The following is an 8168-nucleotide window of genomic DNA, read 5'->3' as shown; positions in this document are numbered from 1 at the left end:
TCAGGAAACAGCCTCATTGTTCTGCTGTCAACCTGTCTGCTCAAGATCCCAAAGTTTAGGCTTGTGCACAGTCAGGCTGTGATCCTCAACGTTCAGAGTAGTACCAGCAGCCCAAAGTGCAGCCAAAGAACACAAAATGTTTTTCTTCCTTTTATTGAATTTATACTTTTTTTTCTCATGTGATATATTCTGATTATGGTTTCCCCTCCCTCCATTCCTCCTAGTTGCTCCCCACCTCCCCTGTCCTCTGGATCCACCCCTTTCTGTCTCTCATTAGAAAACAAACAAGCTTCTTGGGGAATATGATATGACATAATATGCTATGAAATAATATATAATATAATATAATATAATATAATATAATATAATATAATATAATAATATAATATAATGATGGAACAAAAATTAACACATTAGAATACTACAAAACAGAGAGAAAAGAGGCCAAAAAAAGTCACAAGAAACAAAGGTACAGAGACCAACTCATTCATACACTCAGAAATCTCCTAAAAACACTAAACTGGAAACCGTAATATATATGCAAAGGATCTATAAGGTAAAGAAAGAGAAAAAAATACATAAATAAAAAATAAGATAAAAAAGAGCCCTGACACAACATTATGAGACTAGGAACCTCCAAGAATGCTGAGTTCGCTCTCTGTGGGCCATCCACAGCTGGGCATGCAGTCCAACCTTATGAGTAGTTTGCTTCCCCAGTGATTCCCTTGGAGAGAATTAAATTTTTTGTTTGCAAGTGTTTTTCATTTGGAGATGGTTTCTGGGTTAGGGATAAAGGCTTATGTCCATTTCTCCTTTCAGTTAAAGGATTCTATCTGGATCCATACAGTTCCTATGCATGCTTCCTCAGTCTCTGAGAGTTTATATGAACACCAATCCTGGTGATTTAGAGGTATGGTGTTTGCCAGTCCCTCTGGCTCTTACATTCTTTCTGTCTCTTTTTCTATGGGGTTCCCTGAGCCCTAGTGGGAGGGATTTGATGGAGATATCTCACTTAGGGATGAATATTCCAGGTCTAACATTACCAAGTTTATTGGCTGCCTATCAACCTCTAAACAGGTGTTGTGATCTAGAGCTATGATTGGTTCTTGTAGCTGCAAAGTCATTTGTTTCCCAGAAAGTACACATTAAGACATATCCTAAATTCTGTATAAAACCACAGTGTCCTTGTGATTCTTATCTGTTACTCTGAGATAAAAAACCTTATTTTACTCAGACTATGTTCTTTTTAGAAGGATAGTAGTGCATTAAAAAAATAATTATGCAGTCTATACCATCTGGCTTAACAGAAATTGGATATTGGTTCGGGTTTTTATTTATGATTTTCCACAGATATGGCATTCTATTCATGTTATGGTGCAAAACTCATGGGTTCTCTTTTTAACTTACTATTAGATACTTGTAACTTGCAAAAAAGTATTTCCGAAATAATTCAAATAGCTCTGTGTAGGATTGATTCAGATTCACCAGTTCTCCGTCTGTCTATCTTTTGTGTATGTGTGCATGTGTGTGTGTGTCTGTGTGTTTATGTGTGTATAGAAACACATACATACCTTTTGTCTTTTGTTTATATAATTTAATATATAATATAATATATATTCCCCCCTCTGAGCCACTCCAGTATGAGGTGGACATTCTATTCCCTTTACTTATGTATACTGACTGTATTATATGATTCCTAAAAACAGAGATACTCCTCACAGAACTACGTTTGGTTGTCGTCTATTGTTATACAACAAGCCCGTTTAAACTTACTGGTATAAAACAACAGTTACTCTGTACTTCTCGTGGGTTCTGTGAATCAGGAATTTGGAATGAAGACACTGAAGTGAGCTGCCCCTGGTTCAGGCTACCTAGAGAAAGATACCAACATCAGGTGGCTCAAACACCTGGGCTTTATGAATATTTGGGGTCTTCTTCCTTCAAATAGTTGATGTCTGGACTAAGATCTGGGCTAAGTCTTGCCTTTATGTTGGAGCATATACCTTCTCCATGTGTTTTTGCTTTCCCTTGATATAATAGCCTCAGCATCATTGGGTTTCTACCATGCCATCTAGTGCACGAAGCACAAGATTTTCTGTGAATAAGCAAAAACTTCAGTCTTTTATCATCATCATCATAATTAATTGACAGCCTCTGAATATGAGTATAACTTGTCACATGTAGCTTACATAGTCATTTTAAGAACAAAGCGTGTGATGCTAAGAGCACAGTAACTTCTGAATTAAGGTATCTTTGAATATGATTAAGTGTGGACACAAGAGTATCCACTGCAGCATCATGGGAGCTCAAATGAAGAACCCTGAGGGCTATGTGGGATTTTCCAACCTCCCAAATCACATATGCAGAAAACCAGTAAAAAGAGGGGCTGAATTCACACTTAAGGTATAGTGTGTGAATCTAGACTGACGTCATCATTAATCGACTTGGTGTTCCTCACAGGTCTGTATTCTTCAGAATATCCAGGGTGACCTCATGGAATCAAAAAGCCTGTACACACGCAACAGTCTAAAGTTTTAATCCAAGGAGGCAGTGTTCAGCTGATACTGATGATAGTTGATATACCAGGATTTGGAGATGTAGCAAGTCTCTTCCTAAATTCTGGATTTTAGATGGGGGAATAAATGGGTTTGGGGGAAGACAGGGAACTAAATACTACCTACTCCTGTAGATATGTTAGTTTTTAAGCTCTACTACATGTCTACAGGACAGTAAATGAGTTCTAGAGTTCTTTAGAATTCAGTGTGATGAGTACTCAGTATAAGACATGCTTAGGGAATGATTTGGCAATCAAAATATAGAGCAAATTTTAAATAACTCTACAATGCTTGAAAAGACAATAAACATTTCCAAGATTTTATAATAATAATCTAATAGTTTCCAAGGAAGGTGTTCAACGTTTTTATATTTTTTTCAGTCCTATCTGGTAAACCCTCAATTCTAGGATTTATTTCATCATTGTTTTTTAATTCTCCTAACTAATTTCTTTATGAATTGATGGATGCCATTCAACATATATTTTAAAATGAAACATCATAGTTTCTCTATCCTATTTTTATTTCATTTCTCTATTTTTCTCGAGCATGCTAGTGATTATAAGTCATGCTAAGAAGCATCACTTCTCACTCTGAGCAAGGCCAGGGAAGACAAGCTATTGTAGAATATGATTTGAGGAAGTGAAGGAGATCATTATTTTATGGCATGATGCCATTTGCCAAGCTCACAGCGAATGTCTCACAGGTAGGTGAGGCGGAGATGTAAGAGACCATAGCATTTCAACAACTGAAAACAAACTTTGAATGGCCACTGCAACTGTTCTTTCCTGTTTATGTGTTTGTTTACTTTTAGTTTGGTTTTTTCTTTTGATCATTCCACATACCCACAGGAATTCAACAGAGGCTCATGTTAGTGATGAAGGGACACGGAATGATTGAGCGTCTGTCATCTCAACGTGAAACGGGGATGGGGAACTATTGGTGAATTTTCTTGTCAACTCTGTCTAGAAGTTACATTACAACACACACACACACACACACACACACACCACATTTTAGAAGAGCAAGCTGCTTTTGTTATCTTATTATTATTACTTTTCTCTGCAGAAATTAGATGTCAGATTTATTTGAACTTAAATAACCATTCAGAATTTGTTAGGCTTGAATTTTTTGTGTATATTTCTCTCTCTCTCTCTCTCTTTCCTTCCTTTCCCCTCCTTCCCTCCCCCTCCCTCCCCCTTCCCTCCCTCTCACCCTCCCCCCTCCCTTCCTCCCTCTCACCCTCCCTCCCACCCTCCCCCCTCTCTTTCTGGTCACCCCTTCCCACAATCGTTTCCCATCCCCTCCTCCCCTTCTCCTCCGAGTGGGTGAGGGTTCTGTAATATCCCTCCACCCTGGCACTTCAAGTCTCTGCAAGGCTAGGAGTGTCCTCTCTCCCTGAGGCTAGGCAAGGCAGCCCAGCTAGAAGAACATATTCCATGGACAGGTAACAGCTTTTGGGATAGCCACCATCCCCTTCCACCACCACTCTAATTGTTCAGAACCCACATGAAGACCAAGCTGCACATCTGCTACATATGTGTGGGAAGGCCTAGGTCCAGCATGTGTATGTTCTTTGGTTTGTGGTTCAGACTCTGAGAGTCTCAAGTGTCCAGGTTAGTTGACTATATTGGTCTCCCTGTGGAGATCCTATCCCTTCCAGGGCCCACAATCCTTTTCCTATTTTTCTTTAAGAGTCCCCAAGCTTCATCTATTGTTTCCTGTAGGTGTTTGCATCTGTCTGAGTCAGCTGGTGGGTGAAGCTGCTGAAAGGACTCTTATCTGCAAGTATAACAGAGTATTATTAGTAATGTCAGGGCTTTCTGCTTGCCCATCATGAGTCTCAAATTGGTCTGATTATTCGTTGGGCATTCCCTCAGTCTCTGCTCCAACCCCTATCCCTGCATGTCTTGTAGAGAGAATAAACTTTTGGTGGAAAATTTTGTTGGTGGGTTCATCTTCCTATGGCTCCATTGGAGTTCCTGTCTGTCTACAGGAGGCTGCCTTTCAGGTTCCATATCCCCAATGCCATGAGTCACAGCTAAGGACACTCCCGTTGGTACTTGGAAGTTTCCCTTAGAAGTCTCTATCTCTTCCTGGAGATGCCTTCTACCTCCTTGCCCCTATCAGTTGCAGATTTCCATTCATTCTCATGGCTAACTGACCATCCCTGCTGTTCCTCCACACACATGATCCTGCATGCCCCCCATTCCCTTCCCTATCTCCTTTCCCATCCAGGTCCCTCCCTCCATCTGCTTCTTATGACTGTTTTATTTTATAAGTGAGATTCAAGCATCCTTACTTGTGCCTTCCTTCTTGCTTAGCATCTTTGAGTCTGTGGAGTGTAGCATGGGTTTCTGTATCTTATGGCTGATATCCACTTATAAATGAGTACATACCATTCATGTTCTTTTGGGACTAAGTTACCTCACTCAACATGATATTCTCATTTGCCCTCAAAATTCATGATGTCTTTGTTTTTAATAGCTGAGTAGTATTCCATGGTACAGATGTACCACATATTCTTTATCCATTTTTTTCAGATGAAGGACATCTAGGTTGCTTCCAGTTTCTGGCTATTATAAATAAAGCCGCTATGAGCATAGTTGAGCAGGTGTCCTTGTGGGAAGTTGGAACATCTTTTTGGTTATATATTGGGGAGTGGTATAGCTGTGTCTTGAGGTAGTACTATTCCCAGTTTTTTGAGAAACAGCCAAATTGATTTCCAAAAATCAATTTGCACAAGTTTGCACTCCCACCAGCAATGGAGGAGCATTCCCCTTGCTTCACATCCTCTCCAGCATGTGCTATCTCTTGAGTTTTTGATCTTAGCCATTCTGATGCGTGTAAGAGATGGAACCTCTGAGTTGTTTTGATTTACATTTTCCTGATAATTAAGAACTCTGAGGATTTCTTTAAGTGCTTCTCTGTTGAGAATTCTGCTTAGCTCTATATCCCATTTTTAAAATTGTGTTATTTGGGTTGTTGGTTTCTAACTTCTTGAGTCTAGCCTTGATTTTTAAATTCAACTGTTTGGTATAAAAGTTTTAATTTATTTATGACATTATTTGTACCTATAACATTTAATAGTCACTTACTGCTTCCTACTATGTGCAATACTGGTTTAAGTATATCTTTGGAATCTCTACATTAACCACCAAGTTCATCTTTAATATCTTCATGATTACAAACCTAACTCTCATGACTTGGAAGGAATTTAGGATTTGAATGGAAATAATGAATGATACAAGTGAGGCTCACAAGTTTTTCTAAATACGGCTAAACATCCCTCACATGGGTAAATCCAGACCAAGGAGGCCTTTACTATCCAAACTATCAGTCTATGCACACAGCAGGATTAACTATCTGTTCTTACAAAGAAGGCAAAAAATGAATGTTCATATCCAGTTTAAAAATGCATGCTATTTGGATAAAATCTAGAAGAAAAAAAAATCTAGACTACATAAAAAAAGAGGCCGAAAATACTTACTCTACCTATTAACAATACTTGTTTTCTCAGTCATTATTCTTCTAGGCATGATTTTATTTCATTTTATTTCATTTTTGGTTTGCTTGAGGAAAGCCCTTATGGGATTCAGTTTGGTCTCCAACTTACTGTATAACTGAGGCTTATCTTGAACCTCCAACCCTCTTGCCTCCATCTCCCAAGTGATGGGGTTATAGGTATGTACCACAGTGCCTGTTTAGAAGTCATTTATATACATAGAGAAATTTCATAGTATGTTTTCTTCAGATTGTATTAAAAGTGTTCATTAAAGTCATTTAAAAAAAAACTCCAGTGATCTCATACTATGCTATCATCTGGTGTGACCGTAATTTATTATTGGATATTTAAGATCTGTCATTGTTTGCTATTATAAATAATGTTGTGATAAACATCCTTCTATATAAATCTCTGAGTGACTTTCCGTGTACTATCTGTCCGCTGGAGCCCCTTGACTGGTGACATCTACCTTCACTAACTGACAGAGGACAAGCGGAGCTCTAGCTGTGCAGTCAGAAGTTGTCAAGAAGACAATTAAGGAAGCAGCAGCCTGACTCACATGCATGAGCAGACTGGGGACAACTCTGATTGTGCAGGCCATTTGTTTGGTTAGAAACAGGACGATTACAGTATATTCCAAAAGAACAAAGGTGTTCTTAGAGGAAACCAGTCATTTGGAATCCAATTAATCAAGCATCAGGGCAGTTTGGCTTCCAAGAGCAACTAGAACCATCACAATCTGTCAGCTTCTCATTGAGGATTAGGATTTAGATAAGGGTGTGGATGAGGTGCACCTTGCGGCTGATCTCTTGGAAACAACAGAGAATTTCAACCTTTAAAGCTAAGCAGTGTTGAGCATTGTGGAAGTCCTTTGTAGAAAGGGGAAGAAAAAACCTACCTAAAATGTTGTGATCTTTACTGAAGATTGAAAAAGCAACCCTTCGCCAAGCTGAAACATCACAGTGTACTGGAAATTTGAGATCGTGTTCCTACAATGTCCCTGATCCTGACAAAATCATACAATGGGGGAGGTCACTTACTTTGTAATCATACTACAGAGTCAACAGACTCAAAATCTGTATTCAAAAAGACCTGATTTAATTTTCAGCCACCGGGGCAACAAACACAGGTGCTTAGCACTCATCTCCATTAGCCTCGTAGGAGAAACCTCTTACCTTTGACCTAGAATTTATTTAATCTTCTAGGACAGAGTTGGAGATTCCCAAGCTAAATTCCAGGTATTTAATATGCTCTGCTGCTGCTCTCCGCTTCCAGATGATAATTTTATTACTAGCTCTTAACACCTATTGTACTAAATTGCTGTATTAATATTAATATCGGAGTGTGAAGAATTCAATGGGTAAATGGTATGCAAATTAGCTTAATGAAGACTTTAATGGGTTAGTGCACTGAAAAAATGTTCTAGGAGACAAAAGTAACTGAAGAGGTAAAAGATCAACTCCTTGTCACTGAAAGGAAAGACTGTTACAAGGAAAAGAGAAATACTTTAAAACAAGTTTGACTCATTTTTAACCAAAAGAATAATTGTTGCTGGTGTGATCTTTGATTATACTATAGGAAATACTTTTAAAAGGTTTGTCCTTATTTTTAATGATCCATATGCATGTGTGTCTCTGTGCAGGTTTTCACGTGTGAATGCAGGTGCTTGAAGGAGTCCCAGAGGAGGGTGAGTTGGATCTAGGGATTTGTAGAAAGAAGAGTTGGGCAGAGTTTCGATGGAAACCATACATCCCCAAACCAAAGAATGTCAAGGACTACTGGCAATTACTGGAAGCTAGGTGTCAGAGTGAGCTGGTCCTTAAGACACCGTACTTTCAACTTCTAGCCTGCAGAACTGTCAGGGAATAGACGTTTGTTGCTTCAGCCAACCAGTTTGTAGCTCTTGCTCATGACAGCCCCGGCTTTCACTAAGTCCTGTCAAATTTCTTTTTGCTTTCATTAATTAAGTCTGGGACAGAGCACATAGATTTCCAGTCAGTTTCTCTTTTCAAAGGTTGGTTCCGTTTTGGTCTTCTGTCTCAGAGCTGATATTCATTTCCTAACCTGTGGCCACCACCAGCAGGTCCTCTTCAGTGTTCCTTTATTCAGAA

The sequence above is a fragment of the Grammomys surdaster genome, unplaced genomic scaffold (assembly GCF_004785775.1).
Source record: "Grammomys surdaster isolate TR1022 unplaced genomic scaffold, NIH_TR_1.0 174, whole genome shotgun sequence".
In the NCBI taxonomy this organism is placed as follows: Eukaryota; Metazoa; Chordata; class Mammalia; order Rodentia; family Muridae; genus Grammomys; species Grammomys surdaster.
The sequence above is the reverse complement of the archived record's forward strand: the minus strand, read 5'-3'. Positions refer to the sequence as shown.